We start from the raw sequence: 25,674 nt of genomic DNA on the forward strand, positions 1-25,674 counted from the left end.
GGAAATTATGGGGGGGAAGGCATTGTAATCCATTAACTATACTTTGAAAATTTATATTTACTAAATAAAAAAAAAGAATCTACTGGTGTTGGGGCTTTCCCCAGATATTGCAACTTAATTTATGGTGGTGGAGAGAGCAGAAGGTTTTTTTTTTTTTTTTTTTTTTTTTTTACACTCTCTTAAATGATTCTAATGTATGTTCAAGAGTTGAGAGCCACTGGAGTCATGAAGATGGGGGTTCTTGCAGGTTGAATTGTATCTCCCCAGAAGATGTGTCAGAGTCCTCATCTCAGGTACTCGTGTACTGTTAGTCCACTTGCGTTTCTTTCACAAAGCACCATAGAGTGAGACTGTTGTTTCTAAGCAACAGACATCTATTTCTCATGTGCACTAGGCTGGACATCTGAGATCAGGTTGCAAACTTACTCAGGTTCTGCTGAGGGCTATTTTCTGGGTTGCAGACAGCTGACTTCTCATTGTGTGCTCACATGATAGGAAGAGGGTGCCAGAGCCCCAGAGGGTTCCTTATAAAAAGGCAGTAATCCCAATCATCAGGGCTCCTTGCTCATGAGCTAATTTCTTTCCAAAGGCTCTCCCTCCTTATACCACCACTTTGGGAGTTAGAATTTTGATTTGTCAATTATGGGGGGGGGGCACAACATTTAATCTGTCACACTGTCACCTTTTTTTGAAACAAGGGCTTTTCAGACATAATTAGTTCAAATGAGGCAACACTGAACTAGCGTAGGCCCTAAGTCCACTCTGACTGTTATTTCTATAAAAGGAGACACAGGCAGATGTAGTCATGCTGGGAAAAAGTCCACATGAAAACCGAGGCAGAGATTAGGGTTAAACTACTGTAAGCCAAGCAGCTCCAAGGATTGCTGGCCACTCTCAAAATGTAAAAGAGTCAAAGAGGGATTATTCTCTAGAGCCTTTGGAGGGAACATGAACCTACTGAACTTGTAGCCTCATCAGAATTGTGAGTGAATGAATATATTCTGGTTATTTTAAGCCATCCGCTGTGATTATTTGTTATAGCAGCCCTGGAAATAAATATATCCATTAGATATCATTTAGAAGTGTGGTATGGATTCATAGGAAAGACACTAAAAGGGGAGGCATCTTTAGGAAGAAATGTTAGCCCCTGAAAGAGTTTCTAAAAGGATGTTGGACTGTTGGTTCTTTGCTAGTTTTAAAAACAGTGTGACCAACCCATACCAGTCTTTCCAGTACCCAACAGATTCTGGGAGTTAGCTATGTTATAGTTGTGCTTCTGAATGTCTGTCAGGGCAATGCTTTTAAGAATGTGCTATGCTGAAACTCTGGTTCTCAAAAGTAACAAATATTACTGGGCTATCAGTGAAAAAAAAGGATTCTACTTTGAAATAATAGGCCATTTTCTTTGACAGAAAGTACAAGCTTTTTTATTTATTTATTTGGAAATTATTTTCCAATACTAAGAGCTCTGTGCATTCAGGAAGAAATTCTAATTAGATAACTTGTCCAGCAGGGTTATTGCCAAGAGGCAATAACAGGATTAACTGTGCAGGAGTTGTAGGAGTAACTACAGGTCAGAGTAGGACAAAGTCCATCCTATTTTTAATGTACCACATCCCATTTTGTGGGGGTTCAAAATGACGTGTATTTGATAATGTCATTTTGAGGAGCTATTACAGGATATTTCAAAAACTCTCTGTACAGACATATTTTTGGTTAAAAGCATTAAATCTGTTCAGGATTGGGGGCAGGTATTCTCAATGGCCAATATTTGCCTTTACTCCTTGGACGATTTTTCTGTACTTAGTTTCCTTTCCATGCTTCAAATAAAATAAGAGTGACAGTGTGAACTCAACTTCTGAGGAATATTCTGAAGACTTGTAGTTATATATCAATTTTAGAAATAAAAGAAAAAAGTGTTATTAGTGCACAATACTGCCATTAACTAGAAGCAAGCAACTTCACAGCACCCAGTCATAATGACTTCATTTCAGAAATGAGATGATTCTTGCCGTTGAACAGGCTGGACTCTGCACTGATGTTCACACTTGTGTCCACTGTTAACACCTGGTAACATGTGATTCCAGATTGTGAATTTCTTCCTCACCCATGACAAAGATATTTCTTACTTCTTTTTGGGTACAACAGTAAATAGGAATACATTGACCATCAGCTTTGCTAGGTGGCATTCATTACTGTAGGCACTGTCCTTAGCCTCTATTTCTTTTTGTTTTATACTTATTCATTTTTGAAATTCAGAGTTAAACATAAAGAGAGAGAGAGAGAGAGAGAGAGAGAGAGAGAGTTCTTCGATCTACTGGTTCACTTCCTAGATGGCCACAGTGGCCAGCTCTGGACCAGATGGAAACCAGGAGCCAGGAGCTTCATCTGGGTCTCCCATGTTGGTGGCAGGGGCTCATGCACTTGGGCCATCTTCTGCTGCTTTTCCAGGCACATTAGCAGAGAGCTGGATCAGAAGTGGAGCTGTTGGGACACAAACCAGTGCCTGTATGGGATGCCGACGTTGCAGATGGTGGTGGTAACCCACTATGCTCCAGTACTGGCCCACTAACCTCTGTTTCTAAGAAAGAAATGATATTGTGTCAAAAATCCATAGAATGCTCTTCAAACTCCTTTTATGGGCGGGGGATGGTAGTGGAGACTATACTTGTGTCGCTATTGTTCTGATTTCTGTGTCATAACCAAATCTCCCAAAGTTACTTTTAGATTTCATTTGAACTTGGCTTTGTACAGTGCAAAAATATTCCATATTTAAAAACCACTGCCACAAAGTAATAGATAAGTTCAGAGCAGATAATCCTCACCTAGCTCACAACTTAATAAATAAGCCATGCAACTCCCTGCATACTCATACTGATTTTTCCTAAGAAATCCATTCTATTCAGTCTTTTAATTTCCCTAGTGTTTGCAGCCATGCTGGCATTTTCAAGAGATAAACCCACACGTTTTTTTTTTTCCTTGGTAAAAAAAAGAGGTTTGACTAAAGCAAAGCATGTTCTGTGGTAAATCATTATTTTCAAGCAGTACCTCTGCTTCCTTGTTTCTCATATTTATCACAGGGATGAATGTCACTGCTGTGAAGAGCATAGCTGCTAATCATGCAATACTGGAGCCATCATAGCAGGAACAGCTCTTCTTCCCTCATGCACGTGGCAGTCACTGAGTGCCACCTAAGGGCATTTGGGAAGCCCCAAGTCTCGAAGGCAGAAACAAAGGGAAGGACTTGTCTGTCCTAGATTACATCAGTAACAAGCTTTTAATCAGGATATTACTCAAATAATACCCTCCCTATTAGCAGTAATGTCGCTGCTAAAGCTAAGTGATATTACGAAAAAAAATTTCCATGTTTCTAAGCTCAGGGGGTAACTCAGGAATTGATGTTCTTACAACAAAGAACTTAACATGTCCTGTGGCCAGAGCTTCTGGCATCCTGGTCTGGATAGGTAGCAAACTCTTTTTTTTTGAGGACCCTTTTCTTATTTTCTCTGAGCAGAGCCATTCACAGCCTTTCAGTGATTGGTGGGTCATAGAAGAAACCAAAAGAGAAATCAAAAATTTTTGGAAACAAAAGAAGATGACAATACAACATATAAAAACATGGGATACAGCAAAAGCAGTGTTAAGAGGAAAGGTTATAGAAATGGTGCCTAAATCAAGAAATTGGAAAGACACCAAATAAATGAGCTATCAATGAATCTCAAGGCTCTAGAAAACAACAGCAAACTAAACCCAAAAATAGTAGGAGAAAAGAAATAATTAAAATTAGAGAATAAATAAAAAATTGAATCCAAAAAACATTACAAAAGTTCAACAAAATGAAGAGCTGGTTTTTGAAAAAATAAACAATATTGGCACACCATTGACCCAAGTTACCAAAAAAAAGGAGAGAAAAGACCCAAATCAATAAAATTAGAGGTGAAAAAGGGAATGTAACAACAGACACCACCGAAATAAAAAGAATCATTAGAAATTACTACCAAGAGTTGTATGCCAACAAACTGGGAAAGCTAGAAAATGTGGATAGAATCCTGGACACATACAACCTACACAAACTGAGCCATGAAACACAGAAAACTTAAGCAGACCCATAACCAAGATGGAAGAGCCAAGACACTGTGGCAAAAAAAGTCCTACATGAAGGATCTCTGAGACCCCAGTAGAAAAAAAGTGGCCATGATAGAAGGATGTACTTCTCTCTGAGGGGAGGAAAGAACTTCAACTTTGCTTATGGCCTTGTCTAAATACTGACAGAGTTTGTGGATTCAACTTCCACAGCTTAGGCACCTCATGTCAAGAACCTCAGGTGGTCTTTGACATCATATGTAAGAGTTTTAACTTCAAATTAACATCAGGAATCTCCATGCACTACCTTCCTATGCAGGACCTCTGTCTTCAATGAGTTGTATTATGAGAGTTAACTGTAAAACTTGTTCTCAAACTGTGTGTGTACGTGTGTGTGTGCAAATTGTTGAATTCTTTACTTAGTGTAGAGTTGGTGTTCTGTGTATAAAGTTAATTGGAAATGAATTTTAATGGGGCATAGGAGAGGGAGGAAGAGGAGCCTTGGGAGTGTGAGTGGGAGGATGGGTATTGTGGAAATAATCACTATATTTCTGAAGTTGTACTTATGAAATTTGTATTCCTGAAATAAAAGGTTTCTTTGGGGTAAAAAAAAGAGCATCTGTCAATTCTACCACAAAGGAGCATGTTGTTCAGTCTCTATATGCATATGTTCTAGAGTTTCCTTGTGGGGAGCAACTCAGACTAGACTAAGTTACTGGAATTAAGACTTATTCTATGCATCTGTTCTCCCACAATATGACGCTGAGAAGGGAGAAACAGCTTCTACACAGCTGCCTCCAGTTCAACCAATAAACTGTAGGACCTGCTCCTGATTGGAGGAGAGCAGCATACTCGGCGTGTGGGTAGCAGAGTTGGGATTGGTGGAAGAGGACTATAAAGGAGGAGAGAGACAACATGCACCAGGAACATCTAAGGGGAACATCTATCTGAAGGAACACCTGTGCAGCCCCCGAGAGAGCCGGCTGGTGGTGTTCCGCTCCCCCGCGGAAGTGGGGAAAGTGGCCAGGGGGAACTGCCCTTCCACGGAGGTGGAAGGGACGGCAGCCAACCCGGGAAGAACCAGCAGCAAACCCGGGGAGGGCCGAGCAGACAAAAGAACAGTGCAGGGTCCTGTGTCGTTCCTCCGTGAAGAGGGGGAGCGACATTTCCTGAGTTGCTGATTTCCAGCTTCATTTCATAGTGTTTTGTGAAGATGCATAATACGATTTTGATTTTTTTGAATTTGCTGAGATTTGCTTTATGTTCTAGCATATGCTCAGTCCTAGAGAAAGTTCCATGGACTGGTGAGAAGAATATGTATTCTGCAACTTTGGGATGAAACGTTCTTTAGATATCTGTTAGGTCCATTTGGTTTACAGTGTTGATTATCTTTGCAATTTCCTTGATGATTTTCTGTCAGGGTTATCTGTCCATTGCTGACAGTCCATTGAAATCCCCCATTACTATTGTATTTGAGTCTAAATCTCCCTTTAGATCCATTAACATTTCTTTTAAATAGCCAGGTGCCCTGTAAATAGGTGCATATATGTTTATAATGGTTACATCTTCCTGTTGAATTGATCCCTTAATTTTTACATAGTGCCCTTCTTTGTCACTTTTAACACCTTTTCTGTTAAAGTCTATTTTGTCTGATATTAGGATGGCTAGAGAAGCTCTTTTTTTTGGCTTCTGTTGGAATATCTTTTGCCATCCTTTCACTTTCAGTCTGTGTGCATCTTTGTTGGTAAGATGTGTTTCTTTTGGGCAGAAAATAGATGGGTTTTGTTTTTTAATCCATTCAGCCAGTCTGTGTCTTTTAACTGGAGAGTTTAACCTTATATTCAAGGAGACTATTGATAAGTAATGATTTTGCCCTGCCATTTTTCCATAAATGTTCTTATTTTTTACTTTGGTTTTCCTTTGTATTTTTACTGGAGATTTTCTTCCTTTACTTTCTTGTGTAGTGATGACCATATTTCTGTGTTTCTGTGTGTAGCACATCCTTAAGCATCTTTTGCAGAGCTGCATGAGTGGTGACAAATTCTGTCAACTTCTGTTATGGAAGGTCTTTATTTCACCTTCATTCATAAATGAGAGCTTTGGAGGGAATAATATTCTGGGTTGACAATTCTTTTTCTCTTTTTTGTTTTTAAAATAAAATATGTTTGGCCAGTGTCACTGCTCAATAGGCTAATCCTCCACCTGCGGCACTGGCACCCTGGATTCTAGTCCCGGTCGGGGCGCCGGATTCTGTCCCGTTTGCCCCTCTTCCAGGCCAGCCCTCTGCTGTGGCCAGGGAGTGCAGTGGAGGATGGCCCAGGTGCTTGGGCCCTGCACCCCATGGGAGACCAGGAGAAGCACCTGGCTCCTGGCTTCAGATCAGCGTGGTGCGCTGGCGCAGCGCACCAGCTGCAGCCACCATTGAGGGGTGAACCAACGGAAAAGGAAGACCTTTCTCTCTGTCTCTCTCTCTCACTGTCCACTCTGCCTGTCAAAAAAATAAAATAAAATAAAATATGTTTGATAATCGTGTAATATTTTTGTAAATATTGACATTGATTGGTACCCACACAAAGCTCCATGGTTGCCTGCTGCACCCCACTGGATGAACAGCCTTGGACTACAACAACCTATCTGAATCCTGTTTTGTTGTCTACACTAGGAAAACAGGGAGATATGTCCCATTTTGCTGTGGTGGCCTTTATCTTTGTACTATGCCTCTGTAAGATTAGTGGAGTATCTGCTTTCACTGAATACCTAGAGACATGTGGTAGGTGTGGCCGAGAGCTCTGTTCAGTTCTTCAGGGTAAAGAGCATGTCTAAGGTGACACACCCAGTTTTGGCATGGTAAATCTCCTCTTTTCTTTCTTCTTCTTTTTTTAAAATAATTTTTATCGAGGGGAGTTAGTTATATTCTGTTGAGCTTAGCTCCTCTCCTCAAAGGAGACCAGTGCCTGAACACTATCCCCAGTGGTTATCATATTTGTCTACTCTGCTGCTGACCACACAAATAATCTGTGCAGTCCTCTGTATAAGCTCACATTCCCCAGCAATGTCCCTCACCAGGTAACCAGGGGGCCCTGAGCATGTGGAGCCTTCCACTGTGACTGTCCAAAGTCCCAGCCACACCATAAGCCCACCCATACAGCCTCAGTTTTTTCAAAGCCCTCACACACAATTTCATAGTCTTGGCACACAAGCCTCCCACAGTCATGAGCACCCAGTCCCCTGTCAGTTTTCCCTCCCCAAGACTCAGGAGTCTCCATTCAGCTGGTTGTTGTATGTGGACACGAGCTGGTGCAGCTGTTATTTATGTCAAAATGGCATCTGCTCCCTAATAGCTTGTTACAGGATGTCATTGCAGGGTGATCGGGAGAGAGCATTGTGCCCCTCATTTTGATTTTTTTCTCCTCTAGTTTGGTAGGTTCACTATCTCCCATGGGGCTCCAAGCTGAATTTCCTCTAGGCTTTTCCTGCAGCTTTATCTCCAGTGGCTTGTGCTGCTGTGGTCTGTTCTCACCTAACTCTCCAACTCTGGTGCAGAGGCTCTCGGTTGCTAGGGTTCTGAGTTGTGCATATCTATGCTCTTTATGTAGGTCCACTGTGTCCCTCTAGTTTGCATAGAGTTTCCTCTGCCATTTTCTTCCTAACTCTTCCCTGAGACTCTCCACATTTTAAAAACTATCTTCTCCTAGACTAGAGCTGTAAGCTCCCTCCCTACTCTGCCATCTTAATCCCCTTTAATAGATGCTCTTTTGAAAAGCACAAGATCTGCAAGTCCAAGTAATTCCTCATTGGACCAATGTAGAGTTTAGGTGGGTGGAATCTTCTAATCTGTTGAGAGTTGATAGACAACACTTGCCCCAACTTTTTTCGCCTTCACTGTTCAGTAGCTCTACTTCTATCTAAAATCATGGAAGAGTTAGATATGTCTGTTCTACACTATGCTGTTTGCTTCTGATAGCCAGATTTGAAAGCTCTACTACAGGTGTTGTGTTTGGTAGGAATTGCACAGGGCATTTAGTTCCACGTTGAGCATTTGTGGACAATCAGTTGTTCTCTTAAAATTAGTCACCTTTTAAAGTCATTACAATGAAGGAAGTCCAGGAATATAAAACCAGAGTTGTGAGCAAGCTTTCAGCTGTGTTTAAGTTCCCGGTTTCTGTGTCTAAGATTCTTAGACTCATTGGAAGAGACAGGATGATAAGTATATATTCTGCTTTGGTGAAATGAGCTGTAACAAATAGGAGTGCTTTCTCTTTAATACTTAAATATATTTCAGTTCCTTATTTAATATTTACCTACATTTGTCAGTGAAGTAGAGCCATATATTTGGAGACTCTCTTGAGCTCTGGAAGGCTTGCTAGCTGTTCAGGAGTTTCATTTCAGACTGCAGGTGTGAGTTGAAAACCAGACATAAATTAAATTACAACATATGCAGAACTGACCCCTTGCGAAAGGAAAGTGCATATTTTCAGCTGATCTGCTCCTTAGTGAATAATATGTGGGAGCAAACTATTTATTGGAAGATATAATTGCTGCTTAATTCTCTTCTAAAGCTCCAGAATTATAATCAAGCATGGTTGTTGTCATTGGATAGCAGAGAAAGAGGAAGGGGATGGAAAGGTTTGTTCCCCCAAAGCAGTTCACTTAGAAACACTGAGTAGGTTCTTGGGAGCTGAGAAGAACTCTCCTTACTGGAATCAGTGGCTAGGGTGGGGGTTGGGGAGCAGGAGAAGTGAAGACACAGGAGGTGACATGCATTGAAACACAGACAAGCAGTCACTGGGACAGGCAGAGGCCCTAGAAACTCCAGCAGTGTCCTAATATTTATGAAATGGACCATTGTGATGACTGGTTCAGCAACTTGGGTTTTAGGTTATTCAGTATTTTAAAGATTTATTTTATTTAATTGAAAGGCAAATTATATATATATAGAGAGAGGTCTTCCATCTGCTGCTTCATTCCCCAAATGACCGCAACAACCAGGGCTAGGCCAGATTGAAGTCAGGAACCACAAGCCAGGAGCTTCCTCCGGGTCTCCTACATGGGCCACTCTTTGTTGCTTTCCCAGGCACATTGGCAAGGAGCTGGATAGGAAGCAGAGCAGCCTAGACTCAAACAGGTGCCCATATGGGATGACAGCACTTCAGGCCGAGGCTTTAACCTGCTGTTCCACAGTGCCATCCCAGTCATTCAATTTTTTAAAGAGTGAAAGCTGGGACTGGCTTTCCTAAGTATGTAGATTGACCTTCCTAAGTATATTTATTTTCTATCTTACCCAGTGTTCTACGAAATTACAATTATCTTTTATCTTCATGAAGTACTGAAATTTCTCTGAAGATATTTTTCCTACCAAGTATGATTTGTGAATACATTGATCTAGCCCATTAGGTTCTCTACTAAGTGAGGTAGTTCCATAATATGAAGTGGTTCTTTAAAACCAATTGACTCAGTAGCTGAAGCTTGTGTCCTGATCTAGGTAAAATCATAAAGTGTTGCTGTCCACTGCTTTTTGATTCAGTGTAACAATAACTCATGTTCACGAAAAGATCGAATGCTGAGAATGAATGAGAACTTTGACTTAAAGTCTTCATGGAGCACTTTGAATTTTAGCATACATGAACCACTCAGAGGATGAGTACAGGGATATTGGTTGTCAGTCAACACAGAGATTTTTAGGGCAATGGGATGTGTAGTCATGGGAATGAAGAGGTCTTTTGAGGTACATGTGCTTATTTCAGGTGGTCTGGATTTCAAAGACTTTGGGACAAATATTCTAATAGTGCCCTTTGAGTGTCAATTGATTTCCCTGAAGTTCAGTGTTCATATTTTGCAGGTAACTGGCAAAAGAAAACCCAGGCCTGGTCTCTAATGCATCCAAGTACAGATAAATGAGGAATAAGAGTGAGATTCTTGCCAGAGTTGAGCTTTAGTCCTCAGTCCTCAGTTGGGGAGTTGAAGTTATGGATGGGGAAAGTAAAAAAAAATCTGAGGAGCAAATTCTGGTTTTATTTCATGCTTCATTGCTCACTTTAATTCTGTGCTGCCAGAAGTGAGGTGCCCCAATATTCTCCTACACAGGGATTATTTTCTGTTTGCCATTTCTACAGGGTCTGTGTCTTCAAAGAGTTTTATATTTCTCATTTCATGTCTTAGGACAGTGCCACTGGAAAGTCATGAACGTCTCTAATCTGCAGATGCAGGATCCAAATTGTTCCATTTTAGGATCCATTCTCTCTCCCTTCCTTGTGCAGTCCTCATTAAATTAAGGTATAATATTGTCTCTTTTATTACTCTTAGTGGTTAATATTGCACACTTTGTATTGTCTGTAGATCATTTAAGATGGGAGGAAATGAATCTGTTGCTAAACATCCAGTGACCTGCTCTTTATTTCAAAGTTACTGTAAGTGGCATATTTATTGCTAAAGTTAAGTTTTTATATGTTTCCTATATATAAGATGATGAGACATAATGATTTAAGACTTGGACTTGTGAATAGCTGCAGTCAATTTCATTTTCGTCTTGAATTTATCATAGTTTATAACATTTGTTGATGATGGATATTTGTGCTGTTTTGAATGTTTGGCTGCTTCAAAAAATGGGCTGTGAACATTCTTGCATATGTCTTCAGTGCTCATAAACAAGCACTTTGGAAAGTTACATAACTCAGAGGGTTAATGCTGGGTCAAAGGGTATGTCTTTCTTCAGCTTTAGTAGATGTTAGACTGTTTTCTAAGTGATTGTATCATCTGTCATCCTTACCAATAGTGTTGGAAGGCTTCCATTACTCTGGATGTCTAACAACATTAGGTATAATGTGTGTGTATGTAATTTATATGTATATAATTTATACACATGTGTAATTTATTTATTTGAAAGGCAGGATTATAGAGAGAGGAAGAGAGACAGGGACAGAGACACAAACAGAGAGATAGATCGATCTTTCATCCAGTGGCTTACTCCCAAAATGGCCTCGATGGCCAGTTCTGGACCAGGCTGAAGCCAGGAGCAAGGAGCTTCCTCAAGGTCTCTCACATGGGTGAAGAGGTAAAAGGACTTGGGTTATCTTTTGCTGCTTTCACATGCACATTGGTAGGGAGCTAGATCAGAAGTGGAACTGCTGGGACTTGAACTTGTGCCACTCTGAGAAGCTGGTACTACAGGTGGTGGTTTAACCTGATGCACTACAATGCCGGCCCACAGTATAATATATTTTGAAACAAAAAATAGCCATTCTGGTGATGTAAAAGGCATTCAGTTGTGATTTTGAAGTAGATTTTCCCGTTTATTAATGTTGAACAGTATTATCATAAATTTATTAGCTATTAGATCATCTTCTTTTATGTCTTATTCCCACTACTAAAAATTTGTTGCTGACTTTTATTATAGATTAACTATGATTATTTATATATTCAGAATACAAGACCTTTGTCAAATATATGTATTACATTGGCCTTCTATTATTCACTATCCTAAAGATGTCTTTTGAACAGTATAAGATGTCCTTTGATAAAGAGAATAATGTACTTCCATTTGTGCTCTTTTCTGTATGTTTGTTCTTCTTCTTCTTATATATATATATGTGTGTTTGTGTGTGTATCTATCTATCTATCTATCTGTATATATATACACTTTAAATCTTTGTGTATTTTATTTGAAAGTCAGAGTTACCGAGAGAGTGAGGGAGAGGGAGAAGGAGAGGAAGTGAGAGAGAGAGAGAGAGAGAGGGAGAGAGAGAGATTGAGAGATCTTTCATCTACTGGTTCAATCCCCAAATGGCCAGTACAGCCAGAATAGCTCTGGTCCGAAGCCAGGAGCCAGGAGCTTCTTCTGGAGTCTCCCATGTGGATGCAGAGGCCCAAGCACTTGGGCCAACCTTTGCTACTTTCCCAGGCACGTTAGCAGGGAGCTGGAGCAGAAATAGAGCAGCCAGGACTCTAACTGGAACCCATATGGGATGCTGGCACAAAAGGCAGCAGCTTTACCTGCTATGCCAAAGTGCCAGCCCCTTTATGTTATATTTAAATAGCTTATAAAAGCACAATCTTATGCTATCATCTAAGGCTTTATTGTTTTATCTTCCACACTTGAATATAATCTATATGGAATTGATGTACCTGAGTGTGTGTATGTGTGTGCATATATGCATGATATGTGACAGATTAAAATTAATTTTTAAAAATAAGCATACCTAATGTACTCAAAACCAAGTTATTTATTTTTTTTAAGATTACTTTTTTTATTTGTTTGAAATGCAGAGTTACAGAGAGAGGAGAGACAGAGAGAGGGAGAGAGAGAGAGAGAGGGAGGGAGGGAGGGAGAAAGAGAGATATCTTCCATCAGCTGGTTCACTCTCCAAATGGCCACAAATGACAAGGCTGGGCCAGACTTAAGCCAAGATACAGGAGCCAGGAGATTCTGGGTCTCTCAAATTGGTGTTGAGGCCCAAGCACTTGGGCCACCTTCTGTTGCTTTCCCAGGTGCATTAGCAGATACCTGGATCAGAAGTGGAGCAGCTGAGTCCTGAATTGGTGCCCATATGGGATGCTGGCATTGCAGGTGAAGGTCTAACTTACTATGCTACAGTGCTGGCCCTTCAAAACCAATTTAAAATAAAAGTCATCCTTTCCCTACCACACTCATACTGTTCTTTAAGGTTGCATAGTGGAACGAGAAAGCAACTACATAAGATGCTGATAATCATCTCACTGCAGAAACACCAATTTGAACACCTAGCCACACACCAAGTCATCTTTATAAGAGTTAGGAAAGCCAGATGAGGGAACACAGTGTCTGGTTATAGTGTAGCAATAAGAAAAGGTTCACTGGAGAGAGCAGGAGGAAGAGCTGCCTGTGTCACTGCTCACTCAGCTCCAAGTAGCACAGCATAGATAGGGGTGCCACCCTCTTCAGGGAGGGAGAGAGGATTTATTCCAAACCAGAGACTTGAAGCCCATAGCCCATCATGTCAAAGTCCAGGCCCACCATGTTGAAAATTAGTGCCCAACAGAGCCTCACGGTCTCTGCCACCAAGGCTTGTATCCGTAGCCTTTGGATCCTTTTTAACCAGACAGCTTAATGACAACGTCTACAACCACCCTTCTCCCATCTCTGGAAGACAGTGGGGTGAGAACCCAGTTTCTTGGGGAGAAGAGCAGGAAAGAGAACTTAGGATCTTGTCTTGGAACTCAGAGCCAGGTCTACCTCTTTGACACCACACACCTGACAAAATCCAGAGGTGCCTCTTTTGCCGGCGCCCCGGCTCAATAGGCTAATCCTCCGCCTGTGGCACCGGCACCCTGGGTTCTAGTCCTGGTTGGGGCACCGGATTTTGTCCTGATTGCTCCTCTTCCAGTCCAGCTCTCTGCTGGGGCCTGGGAGTGCAGTGGAGGATGGCCCAAGTGCTTGGGCCCTGCACCCGCATGGGAGACCAAGAGGAAGCACCTGGCTCCTGGCTTTGGATTGGCGCAGCGCACTGGCCTTGGCAGCCATTTTGGGGGGTGAACCAATGGAAAAGGAAGACCTTTCTCTCTGTCTCCTGTCTCTCTCTCTCACTGTCTAACTCTGCCTGTCCAAAAAAAAAAAAAAAAAAAAAATCCAGAGGCTTCTATTCCTAGGCTTGCAGACAGAATTTCTAGACTTGGCATCAGCAGGAGACTTGTAACTCAGAGGGACTAACTCATTTTGGTATGGATCATAGCCAGCATTATGTGGGTCCAGTGTGGACCCCTGAGATTGTTTAAGGCCTGGTTACTATGAGAACTAAGGCTGACATAGCTTAGCGCCATCCTGGGTGACTAAGGGGTTGACTTTATTGCCCGTCCCCCAAATTGAGCAGACACAAAAACTAATAGGACTGTATCTTGGAACTCAGTGCTAGACTGATGACACCAAGTAATAGGATAACTGTAAGAGTCCCTGTCTCTAGACAAGTACCTGCAGACAATTTCTGGGCTTGCTCTAGTGTCAAGAAGAATCCCATGGACCCCGTTGATCATACTCGTAACTGAGCCTGCATCACCTGCAGCTGATTGCAGTAGCTTCAAGACTGAGTCCTGAAGATGGATCAGCAGAAGATAAATCACAGTAGGGTGAACTTAGGTCCTAATCTATGCAGTGCTGGTCTTTGTGTACTGTGAACTCTGGGTATGATCGAGCATTGAAGCACTGCTGGCATCTAGACTTGCTCCAACCTCAGGAGGAGGCTTGCAGGAATGCACAATCATTTTTCTATATAGTTTCCCATTTCAATCTGAGAAACACATTGACCATGAATTGGGACATGTTTGGATTTGAGATGTCCTCTAGATTGAAACAGCAACAAAACTTCAGCAGAAGCTATGTGGCAAAATCCTTTTAGGGCTCCATCTAGTGCTGAAATAGGGCTAGTGTCCATGGGCTCAGACAAAGCAGACTGCCTTAGACTTTTTTGGGAGGAGAGCCTCAAATAATTCCAGATTCAAAGACTGAAAAAAAAAAAATTAGCTAGTCCTTCAAAGAACAGACAAAGGCATGTGCCAATAGACATGAAGAACTTTTAGGGAACTATGACCTCACCTTATGAACAAAATAAGAAGCAAGCCAGCTAGGAAATGACACTTACAAAGGCTCAACTGAAGAATTAAAAATAGTTGTTTAAAGGAAACGCAACAAGCATCAAGAGAACACAGAGAACTGATTTAATACTGTAACAGAGAAAGAACACAGTGATGAAAGTATTAAAAAAAGATACTCTTTAATTGAAAACTGCACTAAGTAAAATAAAAATATAATAGAAGTTTTCATTAGCAGAGTAGAGCAAACAAAAAAATCAATGAGCACAAAGACAATCTATTTGAAAATGCTATCAGAAGATAAAAAGAAAGAATTAAGAAATTGAATAAAGCCCTTAAGAACTTTGTGACAGCAAGAAAAGAGCAAATATCCTCACAGTGGAGTTTAATTTGAACTTGAGAATGCCAAAGGGGTAGAAAATATAATTTTGAGAAGATTTTGTATTAGAAACTTCCAAACTCATTTATTAATTTTAATGGATCCCATATATATTCTTTCAGATTTCTATGTAATCAAGTTTTCTGTGAATAGTAATAATTTTGTTTCTTCCTTTACATTTATTATGCAATTTATTTCTTTTTCTTTTTTTATTGGCTAGTTTAAGGTGGTGATTTCTGGTGATTTATTCCAGGGGTAAAGTTTTTAATAGGTTATCATTAAGTATGATGTTTTCTGTAAGTTTAAAAAATATAACCTTCATTAAATTAATGCAGTTCCTTTCTATTATTCATTTTGCTAAAACTTTAAACATTATGAATGGATGTTGAATCTTGCTAGATTTTTTCTATATCTATTGAGATGAAAATATTTTTCCTTTATTCTGTGAATATGGTAAGTTACATCATTAATTTTCAAATGTTAAAACCAACCTAAAGTTCTTCACAATTTGGTTGTGATGAATTAGCCTTTTCATATATTGCTGAATTCCATTTATTTAGAGTTTTTGCATCTATATTCATATATATTTGTACTTGTGCTTTTCTTTCTTTTAATATCCTGTTGGATTTTGGTATCAAGGTTATGTTGGTCACCCAAAAAGAACCAGGACATATCCTCTGTGTTCTCCACAAAAGATTTTATGATATTGGCTTTATTTCTTCCTTGAATATATGGAAGAATTTACTGGTGAAGGTCTCTGATCTGTAATTTTCTTTGTGAAAATGTTTTAAAATTATGGATTCTTTTCATATACTCAAGTTCACTGGTGAAATGATCTATTCCTCTGTTTTCATGAACATATTGAGCACTTATTCTAATACTTAAATACTTGCAGTGTCTGAATCCCTAGTGGGTTTGTTTCTCTTGTATGTAGGTTTTATGCTTTTTTTGGTCCTTTCTCTTGAGATGCTTGTTAAATGTGCTTTAAACCAGACTTTGCCAAAATTCATAGGTAGTCTGACTGATGCATTATTCTTGAAGAAAAGATGTAATTTTTTGATTGATAGGTAGATTCTGTGAGCACAAGCAAATCTCCTTGAACCAATTACTGCTGAATAGTGTTTCAGCCTGGATTTCAGTAGGGTCAGTAGCAGTTTCTTCTTTCATTCCTGACTTTCATATTTTTAATTTTTCTTCTCTTCTTGGTGTTTTAACTTCCTGTGCTACTGTAACAAATTACCACAAACTGCATGGCTTCACATAACAGATATTTTATTTTCTTTCAGTTCTGGAGGCCGTAAGTCTGAAGTCCGGGTGTTGGCAAAGCCAGTACCTCTGAGAGCTCTGTGAGAGAATCCATTTCTTACCTCTTCCAGTTGCAAATAGATCCAGACATTCCTTGGCTTGTGGCCCCACCACTCCAAACTCTGCCTCTGTGGTCACTTTGCCTTGTCTTCCTCTTCTGTCTTAACACTCCATGTGTTTCCCTCGTGTAAGGGTGTGTGTGATTTCACATCAGCTCACCTGTATAGCCTAGGATAAATGCCTTCATTTAAGATCATTAACTTAATCAGATTTTTAAAAAAGGTATATTTTATTTATTTGAAAGACAGAGTTACAGAGAGAGGTAGAGACACAGAGAGAGGTCTTCCATCCGCTGGTTCACTCCCCAGATGGCCGCAACGGCCGGAGCTGTGCCGATCCAAAGTCAGGAGCCAGGAGCTTCTTCCAGGTTTCCCATGTGTGTACAGGGGCCCAAGGACTTGGGCAATCCTCCACTGCCATCCCAGGCCATAGCAGAGATCTGGATAGGAAGTGGAGCAGCCGGGACCAGGACTAGAACTGGAGCCCATATGGGATGCCAGTGCTTCCGGTCAGGGCATTAACCTGCTGCACCACAGCGCCGGCCCCAAGATCTTTTGCTTTGTAAGTAAATATTCTTCTTCTTCTTTCTTTTTTTTTTTTTTTTTTTTTTTTTGACAGGCAGAGTTAGACAGTGAGAGAGAGAGAGAGACAGAGAGAAAGGTCTTCCTTCCGTTGGTTCACCTCCCACACGGCTGCTACGGCTGGTGCGCTGCACTGATCCAAAGCCAGGAGCCAGGTGCTTCCTCCTGGTCTCCCATGTGGGTGCAGGACCCAAGGACTTGGGCCATCCTCCACTGCACTCCCTGGCCACAGCAGAGAGCTGGACTGGAAGAGGAGCAACCGGGACAGAATCCGGCGCCCCAACTGGGACTAGAACCTGGAGTGCCGGCACCGCAGGTGGAGGATTAGCCTAGTGAGCTGCGGCGCCAGCCATAAATATTCAATCTTTTGCCATAGCAGGTAATACTGACAAAGGTCAAGGATTAGGACCTGGACAAGGATTTTTGGGGGCCACCATTCGAATCACTAGAGTCAATTTATCTATTTATCAATTTTATTGTTTCTTCAAAAAATGAACTTTTGGTTTCATAGATCTTTTCCCATATTATTTGTTTTCTCTTTCAATGACAGCCACTCTAATTTTAATTATTTACTGTCCTTTGCTTGCTTTAGGGTTGATTTACTCCTTTTATTTTAGTTTTCTAAGGTGGAAAAGAAGTTTATGGATTTAAGACCTTTCTTTTCAGATATCACTTTAAATCTGTATGCAAACATCTCTCCCAGCACTGTTTTAGCATTGCATCCCATAAATTCTGTAAGTTTTCTTTTTGTTTTCATTTATTTCAAAGTATTTTCAAATTCCTGTTGTGATTTATTTCATGAACAAAGGTTATTTAGAAGTATGTTGCTTAATTTACAAATATTTTGTGCTTTCTTATTTAGTTCTATGTGGACAGATAATATTTTATTATTATTATTTTAAAGATTTATTTTATTTATTTGGAAGACAGAGTTACAGAGAGAGAGAGGGAGAAAGAAACAGAGATCCTCCATCCACAAGTTCACTCTCCAAATGGCCACAATAGCTGGGACTGGGCAGGCCAAAGCCAGAAACCAGAAGCCAGGACCTTTATCTGGATCTCCCAACTGGGTGCAGGGGCCCAAGCACTCAGGCCATCTTTTGCTGCTTTCTCAGGCTCTTTATCAGGGAACTGTATCAGAAGTCAAGCAACAAGAACTTGAACCAGCGCCCATATGGGGTGCAGGTATCACAGGTGGCATCTTCACCTGATATGCCATAATGCCGGCTACAAATGTTCTATTTTTGAATTCATTTTAAATTTACTGAAATTTGTTTATGGCCCAGCCTATGGTAAACCTTGGAGAATATTCCATGTATGCTTGAAGAGTCATTAGTAGGATGTTCTACATGTCAGTTAGGTTAAATTTGTTGATAGTGTTGAGTATTTTATATATTTCCTGAATTTTAATTTGTTTTATCAACTATGGAAAATTGAATATTAAAATCCCTATTATTGTTATTATCTATTTTTACTTTAAAACTCTCAGTTTTTGCTTCATGTATTTTGAAAGTCTGTTGTTAGATGTGCAAAAATTTATAATTTTATACCAGTATGATGATTTAGCCTTTTAATATTATAAAATGGTTATTGTTTTAAAATCTGTTTTGTTTGATACCAGCATCCCATATGGGTGCTGGTTTGAGTCCCGACTGCTCCACTTTCAATCCAGCTCCCTGCTAATGTTCCTGGGAGAGCAGCAGCAGATGTATAGCTACTCAGCGCTCTTATATTTACCATTTGTGTAGTATACAATTTATTATCAACCTGTATGTGTCTTTGAATGTGTGGTATAACCTGATTTTCTGTTAGTATGCCAATCTTTCTGCTTTTAAATTTGAGTAATTTAAATTTAAGTAATCCATTCTTTCTTAGGGTAATTATTGATATAATTAGATTTACCTTTGGTATTTTACTTTATTTTCTTTGTGTCTAATATATTTTTGTTCTGTTCTTTACTGGCTTATTTTATGTTAAATATTTTAGTATGCTACTTTAATTATATTGTTTATTTAGGATATATGCATATATTAATTCTCATACATTTTTTCTTAGTGATTGCTTTAGGAATTATAATATGCTTCCTAATTCTTCACAATCTACTTCAGAGTAATATTGACTTAATTATGGTAAAGATTGGAAACTTTGATATAATGTAGCTTCATTTTCTCTTCATTTCTTCATACTCTTATTGCGTTATGTAATACATCTTACATCTCTATGTGTTACAAATCCAAAGTTCAATACTATGATTCTTTGTCTATAAAGCCACATATTTTTGAGGAATTTAAGAAATGAAGAAATGCAGTTATTTTCTTTTGCTTAACTCGTATATTTACCATATCTAAATATTCTTCATTTCTTCTTGTGGATTTGATTTATTATTTGGTGTCATCTCTTTAGAATAAAGAACTTTATAATTTCTGGTAAGGCAAATCTTCAAGAAGTGAAATCTTTGTTTCTTGCAGAAACTTTATTTTGTCTTTGTTTTAGGTAGTTTTGCTGAGTATAGAGTTGTTGGTTGACAGTATTTGTTCTTTAACATATGGTCTGTGTCATTCCACTGTCTCTGGCTTTCATTGTTTCAGGGGAAAAGTCAACTCATCCTGGTCTCATGTTTGTTCATGATGGATAATTTTTCTCTTGCTTTTTTTTTTTTTAAAGATTCGTTTATTTATTTGAAAGGCAGAACTACGGAGAGGCAGAGGCAGAGAGAGAGGTCTTCAGTCTGCTGGTTCACTCCCCAAATGGCCTCAACAACCAGAGCTGAACTGATATGAAAGCAGGAGCCAGGAGCTTCCTCTGGGTTTCCCACGTGGCTGCAGGAGCCCAAGCTCTTGTGGTGTCTTCTGCTGCTCTCCCAAGAACATTAGCAGGGAGATGGATTGGAATTGGAGCAGTCGGCACTCGAACCATCACTCATATGGGAGGCTGGTGCTGCAGGCTGAGGCTTTAACTCGCTACGCCACAGCACTGGCCTCTTAAATGATGATTTCATTTCCTTTGTGTGTTTACTCAGAGATGAGATAGCTGGCTGATATGGTAGATCTTGCTTGTTTTTATTCCATACTGTCCTCCATAATGGCTGTGCAAATTACATTCCCACCACTAGTATATTAGGGATCCCGTTTCTCTACGTCCTTACCTGCATTTGCTGCTTTGTCTTCTTGATTGTAGTACTTCTAACCGGAGTGCAATGCAATGTTACTGTGGTTTTGATTTGCATTTCCCTGGTGAGCATTTTTTCACATGCTTGTTGGGTATCTATTCAGATCCTCTGCCCATTTCTTAGCTGAATTATTTTTGAGTTTTTGGAGATGCTTATATATTCTGAATATTAATCCTTTGTCAGATGAATAATTTGCAAACTTTTCCCCCCAGTCTCTTTGTTGTGTCTTTAGTCTGTTGGTTGGTTGTTTTGCTATGCATCTCACTTTGCTATAATCCCACTTCTCTAGTTTTGCTTTTCTTTCTGATGCTCTTGGGTCTTATCCAAGGAGGTCTGCGATTTTAGTTGTTGGCCAAAGGCCTCACCAAGACAGAGGCAGTGAAAGACTGTATCATGGGAATGACAGGGACAGAGCATCCAGACAGTAGCACAGGGGCTGCAAAGGCCTGAAGCAGGAGCAGGACTGACATGTTTGCGTAACAAAAGACCAGGGAACCCCTTTTGTAAAACCACACATGAGGATTTTGTTTTAATACTGATGTTAACATAGCACTTGACTTCTGAGAAACTGAGACGGTTTTATCCTCTCTGATAATTCACATATATGTTGCTGAGTGACATTCTTGTTATTTTCTTTGACTCTCAAAAAGCTTGGAAGCAACTCAAGTGGCTCTTATGAACTGTGCACAATGTATTTGTGTTTTTGTCTTCACCTTGCTTTGTGTTTTTGCTTGAGATTTATTTCCCTTGAATTTCATGCTCTGTCCTTTTATTTATATTTTACCTTTTTTTTGGCAGGGGAGGGGAAAGGGTATGTGTTATAGGAAACCTCTTCAACTGCTGGGTAGAAAGAGGCAATAAACACTTGGGGAAGTGAGAAAGGCTCACTGGTGGCGTTATGCACAATTTATTAGTGTTAAGTCACCCATTCATTCCGGAAGTTTCACAAATACCACTATCTGCTAGTTATGGCAGAATGAAAGAAACTGACATATATGAAAACAAAACTACTGTCAGGAATCGTGACTCCGAAAATGTGGTCAATTGTTGCTGGTGCACCCATACATTGTGTGTCTTTTAGTGGTAACAATATCGTGAGTATGTTAAAGTTTGCAATCTGATTATAAATAACAAGGTGGAAATACTCTGCAATGTCAGCTTCCCCCTATTATGCTTTCTGGGATGCCTGCGTGTGACGTTTTCATGGGTTGCATTCATGGGTTGCATTCAGCCCCAGAATTTGCACCTGGCCTCCCTTCTGGAGATGATTAAATTAGTACAAACGAAATTTCCTTTCCCAAAGATACTTGTCCGTCTTTCTTGGAGTCACTAGGGACTCCTTATCAAATGCTAACATATGAAAAATTTTGAATTTGATGGTGTTTCTTTGGTGAGTACAGCAGATGGGTTGCTAAGGAGTGAGGCCCCTTTGTGACAGTGGGTGGGTATTTCTGGGTGGACATTCTGCATCTCTTTGAGATGAGTCTGTTTCTTTTTGTGCTGCCATCCATGAATACTCTTCTGCTCATCCTCAATGACTTGGGCATATTTCTGTGGATGAAGGAGAAAAAAATAATGACAGTTTTGGGCTTGCAGGATCTCTGAGGTCATTTGTACCTAAAGAGATAAGAAAGTTTATTAAGTGCGCACCTGCTGAGATACTAAAGGGAAGCAGAAAGTGTTTGTCCTTCATCTTTATTCATGAAGCCCTTGAGGGTGACGGGAAAGGAGACTGGCGATTAGGAGCCCCGGCACACTTGCAGGCGGTCAGGCTGCACAGACACATTCCGGCTGGCGAGTCCCGGCTGCCTCTGTCGATGCGCATTCAGGGCCATGCCAAGCCGTCTACCTTGGTGTGCTCTGCATTATTAATTCTTTCATAAGGGCGCTCATTTGTATGCTGTTGGGGAGTGCAGGTTGGCACAGTCTCTTCTCCATCGAACCCTGCCTGTTCACTGCTGTGACACCAGGCCTCTCAGAATGCTGCAGAACTGAGCAGGCACAGCTGGAAGACAGCAGATTGTCTGGAACTAGCAAAACACGCGTTTAGTCAATTTTAAATTAAGAGGCTTTGTTTACGTTTTCTTAGCTCCTCTTACAGAGTTAGTCAAATTTTAGATTCCCTCCAAAATTAAACAAGTGTCAGGAACAGATGGTGAGTTTATTTTACTTCATTCAACCTGCTCAAGGAGCATGAACTCAGGGACAGATCAGTCAGTGTGCCACAACTTTTCACGTTAAATTGTTAAAGGAGAGCTTGACGGATGGCTCCCTCTAAGAGGACAGTTTACAGGCACGTGAGGTGACGGGCTGGGGGTGAGGCTGATCCCCTGCGCAGAGGAAGCTTTCTCGTCTTGTCCTGAGAAGCCAGGCTGGGCCCTGAGGCTGCTACATAGGAAGATAGAAAGACTGACCTGGGCTTGTATTTGTCTTACATTCTATCAGGCTTCATGTGGGGGAAAAGATTTAGCAAATATGTGTGTTATGGCTAAAATAAAATGCTTTGATGGTGTTGATGATATGTGTATTTGTGATTCAAATTTACTTCCATTTTCCAGCCAACTTTAGGTTTTCTTGTTGGCTTCACTATTGTTTATCTCCTACAAAGTGTCATGATTTCACTGGAGGGACCATGAGAGGCAAAGCTATTCTGTTAGAATTTAACCATGTCAAAGATCTTGCCTTATTGCTCCTCATTTAAGCTTGTGTTTGGGCAAGGCTAACATTGTAGGGGAACCTAAGTAATTTAATTTTACTGGTGATTCCATAGATAGAGTTTTTCTCTCTTTATAAATGGGAGTAATTATTTTTCAAATGTTTTTAAAAAACAATTACACATAATCACATTGAAATATTGTCTTTGCTTTGGAGATTCTTGTCACATAAATGAGACATTTCATTGGGAAGCTAATAATGGTTAAAATAGAGGTAATTATTTCTTAATGGATAATTTTAATCTCTACACCCCACTTCCCACCCTTTTTCCTTGATAGCATATCATGAGTTTTTTAATTATCCAGATAATTACCTCAGTGCTCCATTTATTATGGCATTTGTAAAAATGCATGTAATATCAAGTTTTTGGGTAAATGTTGGAATACTCCAAATCTCCCCATTTGTTTTACTATAAAATAACTGCAGAAGCCAGTTTCCTATTCAGAGTAGAAAACCAGCCAGATCTAGTGATGCCAGGCTGGTTGGTGTTAAGTTTAGATTTTTCTCAAATTTTCCCATTTCTCACTGAGATCTAAATGGCTAATATTCTTCCAGTATTTAGAAAGATTCCTCATCACAACTTAATATATTGCTGGGGACTGGCATTTGACTCAGGAGTTACAGGCTTCTTGGGATGCCCACATCTGTCATTGGAGTGCTTGGGTATGAGTCCTGACTCTGCTCTCAATTCCAGCTTCCTGCTAATGCTCACCCTGGAAAGAAATGGTGATGGCCCTTGAAGCTGGGTCCCTGTCACCCAGGTGGGGGGACTGGATTGAGTTCCTGGTGCCTATCTGGGCCTGTTGCAGCCTTGCAGTTGAGGACATTGGTAATATGCATCAGTGGATGGTAGCTCTCTCTGTTTCTCTTTCCCTCTCTGCCTTCCCAGTGAAATAAAAATAACAACAAAAAGAGCTACATGCTTTAAAAAAAGTTGTCAGGCTATTTATTCTTATGTGAGTTAAGTAGTTGGCCAGAGAGCTCAAAGCGTTTCTGAATCTTGCTTTTTAGTGTTTAGAGTGACAGCCAATATTAAAGAAAATGTTCTTTAAAAATAACAAAAAGTAAATACTTGCATTTTAAAGCCTATTCCCAAGGAAATGTTCCCATTGATTGCTGTCATGGATTAGCTGGGAAATGTGTGCATTTTTAGTATTTTGTAGCATGATAAAATAAAAATGATAAGACTAATGGCTGGTTAGGGATATTAAAATTACCTATGGAAGTCTCACCTGAACATACTAATGCAGTGATTTGTCACAGAGTGATTGGTGTGTTTCTAGTTACAACCAGTTGTAAGATGTCTGCCCTCAACCCCATATTTATGAAGAAGAAGAAGGAGAAAGGGAGGTGGAGGGAGAAGAGGGAGAGGGGGGATGAGGAAGAGAAGGAGGAGGAGGCACGGAGAAAAGCGAACTCTTAGTTTTTTTTAAGAAAGAAAGAGATTAAGAGATTTGAAAATAATTACCTGGCTTGTAATTAATTTTTGGGAGAGCCCCACACATGATATACCAAACAAGTACATGTTTCCTAATTATTTGCTTGCCTAATCCTGAATGTGGAATTCATTATCATTAACTATAATTTAGCATGCAACTCATGAAGGTAAATATACTACATTGCACATGTATTTTAAACATTTACTCCAAATGGTAGAGTAATAGCTACTTGTTTTCCAAGTTAGCATCCCTGTACCAGATCCTGTCTTAGGTTCCATTGAGTACTCCAACTGGGTCTTGGTAGTAATGTTACTCACACCAGACCACACTGTTGGTCAGCACATTAAAAAAATCATTCCACTTTTTACTTATTTGAAAGTCAGAGAGAACGAGGCAGACACAGACAGACAGAACTCTTGTTTCCACTGTCTCACTCCCCAAATACCCACAAGAGCCAGAGCCGGGCCAGACTGAAGCCAGGAGCCTGGAACTCTATCCACATACCCCATGTGTGTAGCAGGGACCCAACTACTTGAGCTATCACTTTCTGCCTACCAGGGTGCATCAGCAGCAAGCTGGAATCACAGTGGAGCTAGGACTTGAACCCAGGCACTCTGACTGGGGATGCAGGAGTCCCAAGTGGCATTTTAGCTGCTGTGCCAAATGCTTGTCCTGGTCAGCAATTTGAATTCAGATGATTATGCCTGCTCATTGAAAATATAATCTGTGATCGAAGCTTATTTTGTTTGATACCAAGTAATAGCGAGTTTTATTTTTCTTATAGCTAGAAATATTTAGAATCTTATTTTTGAGTTTTGCTTCTCTCCATTTAATTTTTTTAGAAGTTTAGACCTATTTTCTTTTAAAGCCACTAAAACATCTAGTGTCTCATTTCATCTGGCAAAAAATGGAAGGAAAAATTGAAACTTCTAATATAAGACTGAAAAATGGAAGTAATTATAACAATGTGAAAAAACCTTTAGAAATATGTACTTAAGATGTACTTTAAAATGAAAGTTAAAGGGGCTGCATTGTGACACAGGGGATTAAGCTGCTGCTTACGACACCAGTATCTCATATCAGAGTGTTGGTTCGAGTCCTGGCTGCTGTGCTTCTGATCCAGCTCCCTGCTAATGTGCCTGGGAAAGCAGTGGAAGATGGTCCATGTACTTGGGCCCCTGCCCCCTTGTGGGTGACCTGGGTGGAGGTCTTGATTCCTGGTCAATGGTTGTTGAGGCCACTGGGGAGTGAATGCGTGAATGGAAGATCTCTTTCTGTCTTTCCTTTTCTCTCTCTGTTATTCTGCCTTTCTAATAAATAAAAAAAGTCTTGAGAAAAATTGGCAAAATGAGTTATGAATTTTAAGAAAACTGAAAAGTTAATTGA

The sequence above is a fragment of the Oryctolagus cuniculus genome, chromosome 2 (genome assembly GCF_051225735.1).
Source record: "Oryctolagus cuniculus isolate XC-2025 breed Fujian yellow rabbit chromosome 2, ASM5122573v1, whole genome shotgun sequence".
NCBI classification, from domain to species: domain Eukaryota; kingdom Metazoa; phylum Chordata; class Mammalia; order Lagomorpha; family Leporidae; genus Oryctolagus; species Oryctolagus cuniculus.